At 43.2% G+C, this 18,869-nt stretch overlaps 1 protein-coding gene across 1 annotated transcript in view; it reads right to left on the bottom strand.

The window, feature by feature from the left end:
* CHCHD6 (coiled-coil-helix-coiled-coil-helix domain containing 6) overlaps positions 1-18,869 on the bottom strand; it is a 365,550-nt gene that overhangs the window by 41,127 nt on the left and 305,554 nt on the right.

Raw genomic sequence — 18,869 nt, forward strand, 5'->3', positions numbered from 1 at the left:
AAATAACCAGAACTGCCAGAAATCGAACTGTGTGGAAATCCAACAACCAAGGAGTTAAAGAATAAACATTCATTCAGACTGGTAGGAGGGGCAAAGACAGGCAGCTGGGATGGTGAGAATATGTGGCAAGCCAGGGGCTAGAAGACCAGGAGCGCAAGGTGGCTGCTGGCAGACTGGCTGTCCCACATTTGTATGCAGACAAACCAGAAGAGACAACTGGGGAGCAAGACAGACCACACAACCCAGGGTTTCAGCGCAGGGAAAGAAAGCCTCAAAACCATTAGCTATAAAAACCTGTAGCAGTGGCAGGAGAAACTCTCAGGCTGGCAGAAGAGTTCCTTGGAGAGGATCCACAAGGTCTTAGAACGTACACAAACACACACAGCCGAGTATCAGCACCAGAAGTGCCCAATTTGCTTGTCGGTAGTAGAAGAAGTGACTGAAAGCTGCCCCAGAGCCCAGCATGCAGCATTGTTCCCTCTCTAACCTCTCCAGATGAGTACCTAAGCCTCTGACCCTTCAATGTAACAGCTGTGCTGAGACAAAAAATATGGCCCAGATGAAAGAACAGATCAAAACTCCAGAAAAACAACTAAGCAATGAAGAGATAGCTAACCTATCAGAGACAGATTTCAAAACACTGGTAATCAGGATGCTTACAGAAATGGTTGAGTATGGTTGCAAAATAGAGGAAAAAGTGAAGGCTATGCAAAGTGAAATAAAGAAAAATGTACAGGGAATGAACAGTAAGTGGAAGGAAATCAGGACCCAAAGCAATGGTTTGGAGCCAAAGGAACACATAAACATTCAGTCAGAACAGAATGAATAAATGAGAATTCAAAAAAATGAGGAGAGGCTTAGGAACCTCCAGGACACCTTTAAATGTTCCAACATCCCAATCATAGGGATGCCAGGAGGAGAAGAGGAAGAGTAAGACATTGAAAATTTATTTGAACAAATAATGAAGAAAAACTTCCCCAATCTGGCAAAGGAACTAGACTTCCAGCAAGTCCGGGAAGCTCAGAGAGCCCCAAAGAAGTTGGACCCAAGGAAGCACACACCAAGACACATCATAATTACATTACCCAAGATTAAAGATAAGGAGAGAATGTGAAAAGCAGCAAGAGCAAAGGAAACAGTTACCTACAAAGGAGTTCCCATAAGACTGTCTACTGATTTCTCAAAAGAAACCTTGCAGGCAAGAAGGGTCTGGAAAGAAGTATTCCAAGTCATGAAAGACAAGGACCTATGTCCAAGATTACTCTGTTCAGCAAAGCTTTCATTTAGAATGGAAGGGCAGATAAAGTACTTCTCAGATAAGGTCAAGTTGCAGGAGTCCATCATCACCAAGCCCTTATTATATGAAATGTTAAAGAGACTCATCTATGAAAAAGATGATCAAAACTATGAACATTAAAATGACAACAAATTCACAACTATCAACAACCAAATAAAAAAATAAAACCAACAAGTAAACAACTAGAACAGGAACAGATTCACAGAAATGGAGCTCACATGTAGCATTATCAGTAGGGAGGGGGTCGGGGTAGAATGGGGGAAAAGTACAGGGAATAAGAAGCATAAATGGTAGGTACAAAATAAACAGGGAGAGGTTAAGAATAGTGTATGAAATGGAGAAGACAAAGAACTTATATGTATGATACCCCTGGACATGAACTAAGGTGGAGGGTGGGGGTACAGGGCAGAGGGGAATAAAGGGAAGAAAAAAATGGGACAACTATAATAGTATAATCAGTAAAATATACTTTTTTTTTTATCAATGTATGGTTGCTTCTGGTGCACCCCCTGCTGAGAACTGGCCCCTGCTGGGAACTGACCTGCAACCCAGGCATGTGCCCTGACGGGGAATCGAACCGCGATCTTTTGGTTCACAGGCCCGTGCTCAATCCACTGAGCTACACCAGCCAGGGCCTAAAATATACTTTTAAAAAAGCAAAAAAATTGAATGCCACCTTATTAGGGGTTCGAATAAATAACCATTGTTTTAATAGGTAATCAATTTGTCATTTGCTCACTAAGTAGATGCAAAGCAGGGAAGCTCAAGCCCCTGAAAGTAATTTATCTTTCTGGTGGGGTCCAAACCTCTCTCTCATGGTTTACTTAAGAAACCTCCCTTGCAGGTGATGGTGAAAACATATATCGGCAGCTTAGCTCCAGGAAGTTCCAGTTGGTCCTGTCCACATTAATCAGATATCTTTGTATCAAAGTCCTTAGAGCACAAAAACTCAGTTACAGGAAATAGTTAATACCCTTCTTTCTTCCATTCAACTGTTCTAACCTCTTTGAGAGCTGGTTCTTTGTGGGGCCAGGGAGAACTGTGTAAGTTTCCTGACAGGAAGATGAGAGACCAGCTTTGAATGAATTCCACAGGAAGAGAACTAAAGGTTGTCATAAAAAAAATAGATGTGACACAATAAATACCAAATGTTCCTGGGGGCCTTAATCTCTTCTGTCAGAAAATCTGAATAATTTTACCTGCTGCACTATTGTGAGGTACATAGGTATGTGTGCCTGAGTGTGGGTGGGTGGGTGGGGGGGCATGGGGTTTGCCTGTGCATACACACTTTGAACATTCATTTCTATCCAGACAATAGGATTCTTTCAAAAACAAGAGTCCTCAAACTGGGAATGTTGGCCTCACCACCAACACCCTTCAGTCATATGTTCTATTGACCTTCAACTCAACCAGGCACCTTCTGTGTTCCTGTACCAATGCTGGGCTTGGAAGACTTCAGGAAAGCTTGGTGAGCTCAAGAAAAATTGGGAGAGTCACCCCGTCACTGTTGTCCAATGCTGTTAACATAACCAGTGTTTGACTCTGCTTTAGTACTTATTGTTTCTTCTACCTGCTATGACCATTTTCTGCTTAGCAAACTTTAATCATCCCTCAAAAGCTATATCAGGACTTCTGCTCCCAGCTACAGTAGAGTAACTTGTGGGAAAAAAGCAAAAACAAAGCCGAAAAACTATACTCTTTTCTGAGATAAAATTTTTTAAATCTGCAACAAAAAAATTTTGTTTGAATGCATCTAAGGACTAAGACAAAGTAGGATTTAAGGGCCGATTATGAAAAGAAGGTAACTATAAAAAGGTAAGTGCTGATTCCTTAAGCCACTTTTGCCTTCAGAGTTTTTGACAATTCTTGGTACAGGAAGGGAGGCTTAGAGGAGGGCAAACAGCACCAGCTAAAAAGGAGAAAAGTCAACAGGACTTTTGGCAACTTCACAGGACTATAGAGAGACAACATTCCTTTGGAGGTTGAAGCTGCCAAAGCAGCTAGGATTTGAGGGACCAGGGATCTGGAAGAAGGGAGCTTAAAATAAGTGAGCCAACACTTAGTGGCTTTCCTCTTTTAAAGCATATGTCAAATTCCTGAGTTATTCAATGCAAGATGCTAAAGAGCTAAGCAAAAAGCCATTAAACACAGAGTAGCATTTTCAGAAGTCTCACAGAGCTGAGGAAGCAAAAGTAGAGGAGGAATAAAACAGTGGGGAAAAGTACTTTGCTAGGCACAGAGATGGCAGAAACCAAGATGGCTAGGGAGAGGGAAGTGCATGCACAGTAGAAACCAGGTGACAGAGCAGAACTTTGGAGCATGAACAGTAGGACCCAAAATGGTGGCACAAAGGGTTAGAGCCTACCCTGGGAAAAGAATCAGACTGGACAAGGGCATGGAATATGGGAAGGTCCGGGAAAGGGAATGATTAGGAGGAGGGCCCAGCACCAGGCCAGGATGGGGTGGGGAGGAGAACCCACGAGGGAGGATTAGATAGTTTGAAAGAAAGCCTGCTCCTTCATGAAAACCAAGAAAGTATATGGAGGCTTATGTAGTAGCAGTCGCTACCAGAGTCTGCTTGCCCTCTATACCCCAAGGGTGTATTACGTCCCTTTGCCCCAATAAATCTTGCTATTTTGCTTTACAAAACTAAAAAAAATAGAGGTTTAGAACTCACTAACAAAAAGGAGCCCTGGCAAGCAATACCCTAGGAACAGGGGTAAATCAGATGTAGCCTGAGCTTTACCCAAACTGCAGGCAAACCTCCATTCAGCTCAGTCCACCATGGGTTTAAGGTGATCTGCTTTCACTCAGGTGGTAAACAAGAAATAGGGCAGGGCATCTCTGAGCTGAGATAATATACTCCAGAGCCACTGTACTTTGTATAATGTGTGACATTCAGTCAAACCACACAAAGAAATAGGACCAAGAGAAAAAAAATATGCCATAGCAAAGGACCCTCAGATGACTTCAAAATAACTATAATAGATGGCAAAATCCAGCATCTCACCAGAGACTAGGAATTTAAAAAAACAAAAAAAAGCAGATGGAACTTCTAGAGTTGAATAAAATGACATAATTGAATTCAATAAATAGGTTTAAGACAGACTTGACACATTAAAAACAGAATTGGTAAAATGCAATGTTAATAGAGAAAACTCAGGCATGGGAATGACAAAAAAGATGCAAAACAAACAAAAAAAAGTGAGATACAATAATACATGTAACTGAAATTCCAGAGAGGAGGAAAGATAAAATAGAGCATACTTTTATTTGCAGAGATAATGGCTGAGAAATTTCTGAAATTAACAACAACAAAAAAATCAAACCCCAGTACATGAAATCCATGGTGGGGGTGAGGAGAGGGGCAGTGGAACCTACACCTTGGCACACCATAGAAAACTGCTAAAAAAACAAAGGCAACAAGAAAATCTGAAAATCAGAGGAAAAAAAGAATTGACAAAAAAGGAGTAATAATATCAACAGATCAATAGCTGACTTCTTTAGGGACAAACAGATATCAAATGAGAATGTGAAGATGCCTTCAAAGAACTGAAACAAAAGATTGCTATAATCTTCAAAATAATTTTCAGACAATTAAAAACATGTAATCACCAAAGCTGCACTAAAATAAGTACTAAATGAGTCCTTCAGTTAGAAGGAAAGTGATCTCAAGAGGAAACTGAAACACAGATCTGTTCAGATCACTGAGGAGAAGTAGGGAGGGGGCAGGAGAAGGTTGTCCTAGGCAATGGTAAATCTTCTAGGACAGGATTGGCTGAGAAGCTGAATGCCTCCAAAGCTCATAGAATTATGGGCCAGAAGATTTAAAATAAAACAAGGACTCTGGTTCTCTGGCTCTCTTCCCTGAGGAATTCTCCATTTCCCAAAGGACAGTATTTTGGATGGGAAGAAACTCTGGGTGTGCAGCCTAGGATGGGGCTGGCCTAGCAGAGGGTGGCAAGGTTATTCTTCTTTGGGCGTTCTAGAGGGGATGAGCTCTGAGGCTGAAGCCTGCCATTCTTCCAAAATTGTGTAGATTTTATATCCTATGTTGTTTTAATTTGTAAAATAACCCTGTAGAAATAATATAATTAAAAAATAATGGGGAATGATATAGAATTCAGGTGTTAAGAGAGTTTGGCCTTTAATTGATAGGCTTAAGTGATTAAAGCTGTAAGTGACTAATGTATGTAGAAAAGTGTTATTCCAAAATTGTGTAACTTTTCAATAAGGACTTATTTCCTTTATCACCAAAACATGGTCTCTGGAATTTTGGCTAAAGGGTGGCAGCTGGCAGCAGGACCCCACTTGCTGTTCAGTAACCACAATAATGACTCTGGTAGGATCCTAGCTTCCTGTGACTGGTCAAACCCAAAATTGGGACTGTGGGGTTTCTCAGTCTCTGGGAATTCTTCTACATGTCTGCTCATGGCATTGGCTGCCCAACCATGCCTGGCTGGTGAAAAGGAAAACAGGTCTGGGAAGGGACAGACTGTGAAACAAGGTTCAGGGGAGGACCGCTTTGGGGAAGCCATTGTGTGGGGACCATGGTTTATGAGATTGGTTGGCAGAAGTTTTACTTGTGAGTACTCTTTGCAATAATGGAGTGGCAGATACCAGTTTTGTTTATATATTTTCATGTGTCTTGGATTTTTCTGGTTATAGCTTTTGACTTATAAATCTGGGACAACCAAGGCAGTTCTGTGCTGGCTCCTAGAGGGAGCCCGGGTAGGATTTTGGCAGACTGGAGCATGTATTATCATTATTCAATGTCCAAGGAGGTATTAATTAATTATTGTAATACTATGTGAAAAGATGGCCCATGCATGGCTCCCTAAGTTATTGTACTGTTATGCAATTGAAACGGTATTGTCAACAGTTAGACAGATGGAATGAAACTCATTATGTCAATGCATTTATGTTGTTGCATAATAGGTTTTCACCAGGGACAGAGAACCATCTGATGGTGCATAGAAGAGGCTTCAAAACCTCTCACCGACAGTAAGGCACAGGAAAGAAAATGAGGAAATAAATCTCATCAATGCTCTGAACCCAGAGGACACAGGGTGGGTGGCAGGAGGAGCTTTCTTATCACTACCCCCTTCACAAGCTACCCCTGAAGTACAAACCACAGAGCCAACAGCTCCACTCCTATATGAAAAGGGATGGGTCTCTACCTCAAAGACCTGTCAGGGCACCCAATTTGTCCAGGGAGCCTACCTATCTGGAGCAAGCCAGTTTCCTCTGAGGCAGTATCTCATAGGTAGAGTAAATCAACAAGGCCAGCCTGCTGGCTACTTTTGGGCCAATACTCCATTCTCCACTTCAGACTCACTGACTTGGAAAAAATGCAACCCCTTACATAGGGATGATCCTCAGAAAATGGCAGATCTTATCACCTCCATTTTTGCCACTCATCATCCAAACTGGGCAAATATATAGCTCTCTTAACTGTGGATGAGAGACAGCTGGTTATAAATTGGGCTACTGAACAACATCTCCATTAAAAGAACCCAAAGGGACCCCCAATCCAGCTGGGCAATTCCCTTGACAGAGTCTAACTAGAATTCAAATGATGGGGGACTATCTTCCCTGGAACATTACAGAAAGTGCATACTGGAAAGGCTTAAGAAAGGGGCACCCAAACAAGAGGGCCTGAATGTGATACTGGCTGTTCAACAAAGACCAGATGGGGACTCTTCTGAGTTTTTAAAGAGGATCAATCAGGCCTACAAGAAGCACAGTGATGCTGATCCACAGGCACCAGAGAATCTGTGGATGGTGAACATGACTTTTATTGGGCAAAGTGCCCTGGATATCAGAAAGAAACTCCAGCATTTAGATGGAGATTAGGAATAAATGTCTCAGCTAGTGGACATAGCATTTAAAGTTTATAATACCTGGGAAGCAAGGAAGGTAAAGCAGGCCATGGTGTTCTTAGAAACAAGGTGGCAGGACCAAAAAAAGAGGTGGGACCCTCAAGGATGGAGGAAACACCCTCTAAGTGCCAATCAATGTGCTTATTGCAAGGAGGAGGGACATTGGAGAAGGGAATGCCCAAAACTAAAAAAAGGAGAATGAAAGAGATTAGGTTTGAATTTTTTAGAATATTATATAAATGCAGTCATACAATATAGACTCTTGTGCCTGGCTCATTTGGTCAGAAAAATATTTTGGGGATTTATTCATATCATTGTATCATTTGTAAAAATGTGAGATAAGCTAGTAAACCAGACCAGTGGAATAGGGAAACTAAGTGGATAGTTAATCTGTTCAAAGCAATTTACAGTCATCTAGTAAATCAAAAATCCTATCTTCCCTAAACCAGGACACTTAGGAGTAAGTGGTTTACACTTCTCCTCCTTCCCAGCCAGAGGGTAAATAGCTTAAAACACCCTACTCAGGGAACTGGCTGAATTCCAACTAGTGCCATTCCTATTAACCACACCCAAAGACAGATGAAAAACCTGGAAGACTCAAGATCCTGAACAGCAGCTTGTCAATGGTCCCAATGAATGTTCTGTTGACAAAGCAGGCACTGCCTGAAGAGGACACAGACCCTTCTTCTGTGGTGGATGCTAAAAGGGAAAGCTGGACCTGTACTCCTGAAGGAGATTTGAAATTCCTCTTCCAGAAAAGGACAGTGACTCCCAACAGAGTGACAATGTTTCTCTTACTTTATTCTTGTGCTTGTAAATCTAAGAACTTTAGCTGACAGATAGTGAGTTTGAGTGTTGTCCTTCCCAGTGTGGAAAAGAATAAGAATTGAAGTGAGTTATGAGTAGGTCTGAATGAGTAAAGTTATATAGAAAAGTTGTAAAAGTTCTAAACATGGAGGAAAGGAAACCTCACTCTTAGGTACAGTTATTCTTTGCTTGTTTTTTATTCTTATGGGGACATGGTTGGAACTTTACTGTTTGGGGTACATCGGGAATCCTCTGTCTCTGCTGTTTGGTATTAAAACCTAGACAAGGTTATCTGTGAAAGTGGCTGGAGAGAATGCCTTGGCCATTTGGGACCTAGGAAGGATCATTTTGTGCCAGTGGAATCTGGCTTGGAGCAAGACAGCTTGTCTCTGCCAAGAGACCAGTGAGGAACTGTTGGGCAAGAGAATGCCTCTACCACTGGGGCTCTGTGCCATGGAACGCTGGTCGGTGTACCAGCCAGGGTGAGTGGTCAGGTCTCTGCCAAAGGACCAGTGAAAGCACTGGTAGACAAGAGAGTGCCTCTTCCAGTGAAGCTTAGGGCCATTTGGGGATCTAAAAAAAGTTGCCTGTGTGACTAGTTAGTGGGACCAGTTGAAAATGAGACAAGATTGTAAGGCTAGTTCCAGTCCACCTTCTTTTGGAACTCTGTCTTTACTTTGGACTTTGCTTTACTTTGGGTTTTTTAAAGGAAACTGAGGTTTCCCAGAAAAAGTTAAAACTAACATCAGCTGACTTTGGCCAAGATAGAAGCGTAGGTGAAAACACTGTGCCTCCTTGAACAACCAAGTTTAAAGACAACAAAATTTTAGTAACAAAAACACAATCAAAACTCAGAAAACTGAACTATATGGAAGTCTGACAACAACAAACTGTTCAGCCAGACCGATAAATCAGGCAAAGGAGCAAGCAGTGAAACAAACCGCACAGGCCCCAGCGGCAGAAAGTAGCAGAGGGGACCACTATTGCCCCTCTTTGACCCCGCCCCCACATACAGCATCACAACCCAGCTACTGGGTTTGCCGGCCCTGGTGAATACTTAAGGCTCCGCCCCTCATAAATAACAGGCACAATCACACCAAAACATTATGACTCAAGAAGAACAGCTCAAAGCCCCAGAGCCAATAACTCTAAATGACCAAGAGATAGCCAACATATCAGATGCATAGTTCAAAACACTGGTGATCAGGATGCTCACAGAACTGGTTGATTTTAGTCACGAATCAGAGTAACAAATGAAGGCTAAACTAATTGAAATGAATGGAAATGCACAGGAAACCAGTCGTGATGGAAAGGAAACTGGGACTCAAATCAAAGGAGTGGACCAGAAAGAGGGAAAAAATGACTAAACAGAAAAGGATGAAGAAACAAGAATTCAAAAAAATGAGGAGAGACTTAGGAACCTCCAGGACATCTTTAAACATTCCAACATTCGAATTATAGGGGTATCAGAAGGGGAAGAGGAAGAGCGAGAAGTGGAATACTTATTTCAACAAATAATAAAGTAGAACTTCCCTAATTTGGCAAAGAAAATGGACTTCCAGGAAATCCAGGAAGCTCAGAGTCCCAAAGAAGTTGGACCCAAGAAGGAATACACCAAGGCACATCATCATTATATTAGCCAAGATTCAAATGAAGAAGAGAATCCTAGAAGCAGCAAGAGATAAGGGGACAGTCACCTACAAAGGAGTTCCCCTCAGACAGCTGATTTCTCAAAAGAGACCTTACAGGCAAGAAGGGGCTGGAAAAAATTATTCCAGGTCATGAAATCCAAAGACCTACATCCAAGATTGATCTACCCAGCAAAGCTTTCATTTAGAATGGAAAGACAGATAAAGTGCTTCTCAGATAAGATCAAATTCAAGGAGTTCATCATCACCAAGCCCTTATTATATGAAATGTTAAAGGGACTTACCTAAGAAAAAGAAGATAAAAATATGAACAGTGAAAGGGCAGCAAACTCACAGTTATTAACAACCACACTTAAAACAAAAGCAAACTAAGAGGACAGCTAGACAAGGAGCAGAACCATAGAAATGAAGATCATATGGAGGTTAGCAACAGGGGAGTGGGTGGAGGAGAAGGGGGAGAAGGTACAGAAAATAAGTAGCATAGATGGTAGGTAGAAAATAGGGGTGAGGGCAAGAATAGTATGGGAAATATAGAATCTAAAGAACTTGTGACACATGGACATGAACTAAAGGGGGGGAATGGTGGGGGAGGGGGTGTGCAGGGTGGAGTAAATGAAGGGGGGAATAGGACAACTGTGTTGGCAAAATCAATAAAATATATTTTTAAAAAACAATATCAAGTGAGACAATAAAAGGTATAGAGCACAGAAATGCAATCTTGGTGCATATTGGAAGGACGAGAATTTTCCTTCATGCTTTATATTTTTCTCCCTACCCAATCCCTCCAGAATCTGGCATTCTGAAGATGGCATAAAACCAACAAGACCAGTTTTCAATGGTGGTTTTGTTCACCAAGACTTTGACTGGAATATCAGACCTGAAGGAGGCAGCCCTGAATCCTGGTTCTCACCAGAAAGCCTTAAGGAACTGAGGTTGACTTTCAAAGCTAACAAAAAAGCCCACTGGAGAAATGGCCTGGTACGGTGTCTGGTTGTATGGTTTATGGCAGTATTTTCAGGGAAGGTGTCACAGGTGGGCACAGGAAACCAGGTTCTTCATGATCAGGACAAAGATTTGAACTGAACACCCAGAGTTTATAGCAGAGAACATGAGAGCAGGCCAACTCAAAGCAGAGATTGACCTCATGGGCTGGAGGGGCTCTATTCTTATAGGGCGGATCCTTCCTGGCTAGTTTTGGCAGGCTTTCACTGTGACAAGTAGTTGTAAAGCTACTGCACATGTGGTCTCCCATGGTTTTCCCAGATTGGCTGCCAGCGAAGGGGGTTGTACAATGTTACCTAGTTGACCCCCTTTCTCCTGGGGTCCCCCTGTACTAGGTTCACTTTTCCCTTCACCAGAGAATTATAGCTCTCCATGTTAGAGATTGGTGAAAAGGAAAGCAATTATTTATTTAAGTTATACAGACTTAAGAGTAATGACTTAATGTCTTCATCAAAATTCCAAAGTCCCTTAAAACACCCACAAACACACACTGTCTTTCTTTCACCCTTTGCCCAGTTCAAGGTACCATATCTCAGGAAAAGAAATAGAAAGCCGTGTGGTGATTCTCTGCCAAAGCTACATGATGATTCTTCTCATGGCTGCCGGAGGGGGGGTCCCCCCACTGTGGCCAAAGCCATGCGGTTCTCTCTGCTAAAGCTACATGGTGATTCTCTCTCACATGGCTGTGGGAGTCCCCATTCTGGCCAAAAGCATGTAGTTCTCTCCTCAATGGCTGCCATGTTTGTGTTTAAATCCCCATACCAATCTTCCTCTGCAGTCCCACTTCCAACTCCTCCCACAATAGGCTACATCCACCAGGACTCCCATATCCTCCCAGCTTTACTGGGGTGCCATAGTGAGTCTGGGCAGGTGTGGCCCCATGGCATGGAACCAATCATCTCCAAGCTCTCACACAGGCTCTGTAACAGGGCTGGGAGTTGCCTCCCAGGTACATCTTGGGTAGAAGTCACTCCCTTCTCCCTGGCTCAAAGCATGGCCACAGCTATTTAACATATCTATGAAACCAGTTAAAAGTAATAAATATGTTAAATGACCAATCTAGAGGTTATCTACTAAACTGTTGCTATGCAAAACAACTCAATGGCCCGGCTCCATGTATCCCATCCCCCCAGCTCAGACTTGTGGGGGTGAGGACATCCCATATTTTTTAAATATTTCCTGGATACTTTGAGTTCTAGACCCCATTGCAAATTCTTCTTTTGGGGGCCCCCTGGCTGCACCCTCCTACAAAGGTATGAAGGTTGGTTTCTTGAAAGATAGCAAAGAGAACCTTGACACACAATAGGAACCTCAAGGACCTGAGGGAAGCAGGTATTTCAGGCAAAGCTGGATGGTAGGTGTGTGGCTTGGCTTCTGTATCCTGAAGGGTGGACCAAGACTAGATGTAAAGGTTCCATGCTTGAGGTACAGCAAAGCAGACTTAAGAATCCTAGGTGATTGATTGTTGCTCTTGTGTGTTTATGCAAATGAACAGGCAAAAATTAAAACTGGACTTAATGCAGTCCCTCTGAAGACAATGAGGGTAATCTTAAGGAGAAAAATTGTGTTATATGTAGGAGACTGTTCTGCATAGTGTGGGCCCAGCTTCCACTGGGAGATGCACAGGACCCTCCTCACCCATGGATAGATTCTCTCATGGGGGATCAGGCCTGCTATGTACCTCAGCCACTTTGACTCTTGCTTTTTGCTAAAAACTCCCTCACCTGGATTTGTGGCAAACATTTACTGCAAAATAACTTTCTAAAAACCATACTAAACCTTCCAAGGACCAGTGTAACTGGTTCAACCACTCTTGCCTTTTCATTTACAAATATCACTCCTCTGTGATGTGATTACTAGTATCCTCTCCTTTGTGTTCTGTAAAAGGTAATCACCTAAAACAACCTGTGCATAGTAAATGAGGACCATAATGTCAAGTGCCAAGAAACCCAATAAAGGCTGGTCCTGGCAAGGGCCTCAGCTTTTGCTCCCCTCAAGAGAAAAACCATGCCTGTCCTTTTCCTCCACAGGACTCGACAGTCCTTGTGAATGTCCCATTTCATCCATAGTGACTTGGACACTGTGGGCAGGTGTCCACATCAGTTATAAGGAAAATCACAGTGTTCAGTGGTGGATGTTGGTCTAGTGCAGCTAACAGTCTTCAAAAGTTTTGTTTTCACTTGGAAGTTAAACTGGGTTTGTGACATCATCAGAGATGTTCAATTTACGAGAAAGAGGATTTGTCAAAGTGTCATTGTTTGATATCATTCTGCCCATCAGTAAATGAGTGGACATCAGAAAACTACGGTATATTTTCACAATGGAATACTGTGCAACAGAAAGAAAGAAGAAGCTCCTATTGTTACCGAACAACAAGAGGAGGAGGGAGGGGCAATACAATTTTTGGCCCACCTAGGGATGCCCAAAACTGCTACACAACAGGGGCCCCTCCCAAAAACAAAATACTAAAATCTACTGGGCCCTTCTGTCCGCCGCCAATTGGAAAGACATCTCTTAATGCCAGAGATTTATGAAAAGGAAACAAAATGTTTATTTAATGCTGTTCAGGCCTAATGCCACCATTAAAATATCAAAGTCCTTTAGGGTATACACCTACACCCACACAGCGCTCCCTTCTCCCACTGTCCCAACTCCGGGTACCGTAAATCAGGAAAAGAGCACATGTCTGTGTTGCAGACCGCTGGCACCGTCAGCTGTGTCACTGTGCAGGATCTCGAGTTAATCCAAAGTACTGTGGTACCCTCTCATGGTCCACTGGCAAGAGTCCTTTGTACCCAGTTCCAGTCAAAGTCTCTCTTGCTTTTTCAGGCCCCGTGGCCAAAGGGGGGCACCCCAAAGCCGCGTGGGCCTCTTCTACCAAAGCTGCAGGAGTCCGCACTCCACCAAAAGCATGTGGCTTTCTTCTTCACCTGGCTGCAGGGATCTCCATTCTGGCAAAGCTGCGTGGTTTTTCCCTTTCACCTGGGAAAGAGGGGGTCCACACCCTGCCAAAACCACGTGGCTCCCTCTTTCACCTCACCAACAGGGGGTCCTCACTCTGCTGAAACCGCGTGGCTCTCCCTCATCTGGCCAAGCGGGGACCCTTCATGTCTCGGAGCCAGTCTTTTCCAAGCTCCCACCCAGGCCATCTCGCTCAGGAGTGCAGCCCTTAGTTCCCATCTTGAGTCCCCCTAGTTCCATCCTCAGACCCTGCTAGTTCCTTCTTGAGTCCCCATTCCCTACCTTCTCCTTCGCTCTGAACTTGGCCACTGCTATTTAACATATCTATGAAACCAGTTAAAGGTTATAGATATGCTAAATAACCATTCCTCCAGAGGTTAGCTCCAAAACTGTTGCTATGCAAAATAGCTCTCAATGGCCCTGGCTCCATTCATCCCTTCCCCCTGGGGGGGGTGGTGGTGGTGAGGACATCTTAATATGTCTCTCCAATATTTCTATACACTTTGAATTCTGGACACCTTTCTAAATCTTTTTTTTTTGCCTCCCCCCCCCCCCCCGTATCACTATCCTTAGCAATAGCATTGATTGATCTGGAGAGCATTATGCTAAGTGAAATAAACCAGGAGATAAAAGACAAATACCATATGATCTCACCTATAAGTGGAACCTAATCAACAAAACAAACAAGTAAGGAAAATATAACCAGAGACATTGAAATAAAGAACAAACTGACAGTAACCAGAGAGGAGGGAGGCGGGGATAATGGGGGAAAAGGGGGAAGGGTAATCAAGGAACATGTATGAAGGACACATGAACAAGGCCAAAGCAGGATAGGAATGAAGACGTGGGGATGGGTGGGGTAGGGAGGAGCGGTGGGGGAAAATAGATACAACTGTACTTGAACAACAAGAAAAAGAGAGAGAACCAAGACCAGCAAAACAAGAATAAATGGTTTGTACTTCTTTTCAACCAGAGGGTAAATAGCTTAAATCACTCTACTCAGCAAGATAGCAGAAATCCAATTAGTGCCATTTGCCAATCACATTCAAGGACAGATGAAGTTAAGGGAATAAATCTCGTTTTGGCACATCTGCATAAAACTGATGTATATTGTATTGAGATTCTCCCCTATGACCTCCCTTAAAGTCCTAGCCTTTAAAACCCCTCAAAACAAAGGTCCAGGTGTGCACTGTGTCTTCTAGGAGCACACCCATTCCTTTGTCCTCCCCCTCTTCTTCTCTCACAGGCACACATCTCCTAAACTTTAAGGAACCCCATGAGACTTGCAGCCAGGAAGCAATGGGCAGCGGCATTTCATCCCAGGCTAACCCCCTGAACCTGTCCCCTAGGCTCCCTCTTGTCTGACTTCCCAGTGAGCTAAAGCAGCCCTGCATAGGTTCATTTATTTCCTGTAACATTTCCAGAGAGCCAAGGCAGCCCTGCGTAGGCTCTCCCATTGCTTTCTTGTTTCACTGTCCCCAGCTTTAATAAACATACTTTTAAAATCACCTGGACTCATGTTGTGAAATGTTTCCTAAACAAAGTCAAGAGCCCAGTCACTGCTGGCTGGCCCTAGACAGAACCGCTCAGAGCCAGGTCCCCTTCCTGGTAACAATAGCAGACACTTTATACATGTGTATTAAATAAATATGTGAATACATGGACATTAATGGACCATGTAAGTAACCATTCAGTTTACTCAAAGTTGTTAAAAGATGCTCACTGTCTTGGAAGAAAACTCTCCAATATTGCTGACTGCAGTATTTCTGTGGCATTTACAATGCAGTTTATGACTGTTTGCTAATCCAAGAACTCTCCTAATCAAGGATTCTAGCCCCACCCCCAATGTTTAAATACGAAAGAAATTTAACTGTATACTATTTACTGTTTACTTTGTTTGGTAAAAGACCAGGGAGGGGGGAGACCAGGCAGGGGGGGGGGGGGATGAGAGAAATAGATAAAAAAAATGTACTTGAAAAGTAACTAAATAAAATTTAATATTAAAAAATAAAAATAAATAAATAAAAATAAAAAAAAAGACCAAATGTTTTCTTAGGTAAACTCTATTTATTGCATCTGCTCCATCTATGCCAAACTAGGTGCTGTAAAAGTGATTCGAATGACTGCCATTATTAGTAATGGTCTGTAGATAAGAAAAGGGCCCCATAGTACACCTAACAAGCTCAAGGGAGGCCTGTGTGGCAGGCCTTACAAACTGAGAGACCAAAAGTAACCACATAATGTTACTGGAGCAAAAGGAATTAGACATTAAGCTCAATAAACTGAAAGAATGAGCCTGTTTACTTCACCAGGAAGCTACAGTTCACACCTTAGGGGATCATAGCATTTCTCCATCAAGGGCATTAGCTCTCCTCCCTTCCCCACTCTGGTATGGAATTGTTGCAGGGTACAGGGGGTGGTGCTTGAGTAAAAAGGCTCGTCAGTCTAACTAGGGGGTATAAACCTATCAAAAGCATGTGAAAACTTGGGAAGTTGATTGCTTCTTTTGAAAAAGCACCTGTTCTGTCTCAAGACCAAGCTAATATAAACCCAGAATCACAAAGAAGTGCTCCCCTGGCTGCCCCACCTTCCTGCTCCCTCCCCTTCTGCCCAGTAACACACTCATTTCACGCATTCATGAATTCTTTTTCACCCCAAGCAAGTGCACATGTGGGTCTAGCAGCTATTGGGACCTGTAGCAGACTGTGCAGGCTCAAAAGACTAAGCTTAATATGAAGCTGAAACTCTAGACATTGGCTTTTGTTTTGGTCTTGCTAAGAAAAGAGCTGGACTTTTTCCATGGTGGGACAAACAGAGATGGGACATTGGAAAGCCACAACACAATCTCCTGTGCATGGTCCTCTGAATGTTTTCCTCACAATCCTGTGGAAAAGCTTCCTTTCCACTAAAAAACAATAGGATGGGTTGTCTATTGAAATTCCTAACTAAAAGCGGATCCTGGCAGGTAGTTAAGTCTTAGGCCTGTACATTCCTTGACAAAGGTCAATCTTCATCTTAAGTGAGCCTATGGTCTTTTTGCATCTAAGAACATACCTTTGAAATGTCAGAAGAATCTCCTTTTCCAGGAGATTCCATGCATTGTATCTAATACAGATACAGTTCTGCTTAGTTTAGGGTGAAGGTCATGAGAAGGTCTGAGGAGTTCCTGTGGGGAAGAGACAGTCAGGCCTTGTGCTCTGTGTCTTTTGTGTGAAGATGGTGTCTGTGGACCTGGTAGACCTTCATAAAGTAACCAGAGGCTCTGACCAATTCCCTTCTCCTCCCTCATGGGTCTGTCCCTTTCAAGGGTGAGTCAGGGTGACTTCCAAGCAAACTAGTCACAGTGCAGAGTGCTGAGCATTTGTGTCTGACACCACAAGAAGGAAACAGGAGGTCTGGGTGACTGGGAGGTGACACATTGCTTGTGAAAACAGCTGCTGATGAAAAACATGTGAGAAGCCAAGAGGGGCAGGGGCAGATGTACGTGCAGTACAGGCTTAGGGTATACATAGGACACCTGAAGCTGGGGTGAAACACTGCCAGCTTGGGGAAAAACTGACTAAAGAGCCAGTTTGGGAAAGAGAAAACAGTTATCTTAGAAGAGTTCAAGTCCTGAAGTAGTGATAGAAGACTCGGAAGAGCAACTACCCAGTGGGCAGATGGAGATGAGGAAGGCGTTATGCCTTCCCATTGGTATCCCACAGAGCCTGGGTCCAAGTGAGTGCCATTAGCTATGTGGACCCCGAGGAATAGAATCTTCAGCTGCCTTAGCAGGATATGTAGGCCACACCACACACAGAAGCTCCTGTCCTCCCAAGGAGGGTCCATGTGGCTCACCTGGGCCTGACAAATACTCAGAATCACAATCAGTGAGAGCAAGAGGTTGGAAAGCAGTCACCCCTCAGAAGTGGATGGGTGACAGCCACCTGAGTAATGTAACTCCTGGAAAGAGCAAAATTGAGTTAGCTCCTCACCCTGGCCATCCCCTGGAGTGTCTGTGGGGCAGCGATGCCAAATCCATAGCCTGGTCTCATCATAAACCAACTGTTGGTGGGGAGAAGCTCTGGGGAGAGGCCAGGCAGCTGTATAGTCACTGACCATGCATTTTGTCACATACCATGTACCCCACAGTCCTGAGAGTTAGGTCTTCTGGCTTCCTGGTCCCTGGCTTAGTGAATTTGACCCTACTGCCATATTCTTTCTCATCCTCATATCCTCTAAAGGCAAAGGGGAGCTTGCATGAGTATATTTTTAATCTGAGTGAAGGACTGGTTATTTGTTTGCAACATCCCTGATAGTGACTTACTTACTAAGCATAGTACTAACTGATAGGTGCTCTTTAGGCACTTCAACCATATGCTCTCATTTATTATTGTTGGTTTCATTTCACGGATGGAGAACTGAAGTTACAGTGGTCATCCATGGTCACTTGTGATTACCTACAGGGCTGGATCAAGCTTAGCTGAGACTGCTATGAAGCCACTGTTCACTATTTGTATTTGCATTTAACCTGTTCCTTGAAGGTCTCCTCTTCACATAAGATGATCAGCAGGATGGAGCTAAGAGCCTTTCTGGGCTTTGGAGTCAGGCTGACCTGGAATCACACCTTAGCCCTGCCTCTGATTGGCTCTGTACCTTTGGGCAAGTCACTTAACTTCTCTAGTTTCCTTTCTACAAAACTTAGAGGAACGAACCCTTTAAAGCTTTGAGTGAGATACTACATAGAAAGTAGACCTATGATGTCAACTATGTCAGTATAGTGTGACTTAACATCCAAACCTGTAGATAATTTTTATGAGTTTATTTGAGCAAAACTGATGACAGTTACCATCAAGCAAACTCTAAAAGAATTAAGAAAAATGGTCTGGAGAATGGCAGTTTTGCAGCTTATTTTATACACTAGCATCAAAGGAGGAGATATAAGAAGGGTTTCATGAAATCCATTGGTGGTAGATGAAGGGAGCAGGAAAAAGCAAAGCAAGGACATCTCTGGAACTGGATAAAAAAGTAAACCAGAGAGACACATACTTGTTTTACACTGGTGGGTACAGCATTAGTTAATAATTAACATTTACAGAACATAATGATGGTATATGAGGGAACAAGAGAATAATGTGGGGTTCTGTGGTCTTCCGCTTTGGCGCAGCAGGTTGTATAGGAGCACAACAAATGGGGGACAGAATGCTGCTCTCAGTAGCACTATGTGACTGGAGCAAACCATCAGTATCCCTAGCCCCAGGCCTTCTGGGAGTATAACAGGGGCCACCTTGA

The sequence above is a fragment of the Artibeus jamaicensis genome, unplaced genomic scaffold (genome assembly GCF_021234435.1).
Source record: "Artibeus jamaicensis isolate MK-2021 breed Jamaican fruit bat unplaced genomic scaffold, CSHL_Jam_final contig_558, whole genome shotgun sequence".
Taxonomy (NCBI): domain Eukaryota; kingdom Metazoa; phylum Chordata; class Mammalia; order Chiroptera; family Phyllostomidae; genus Artibeus; species Artibeus jamaicensis.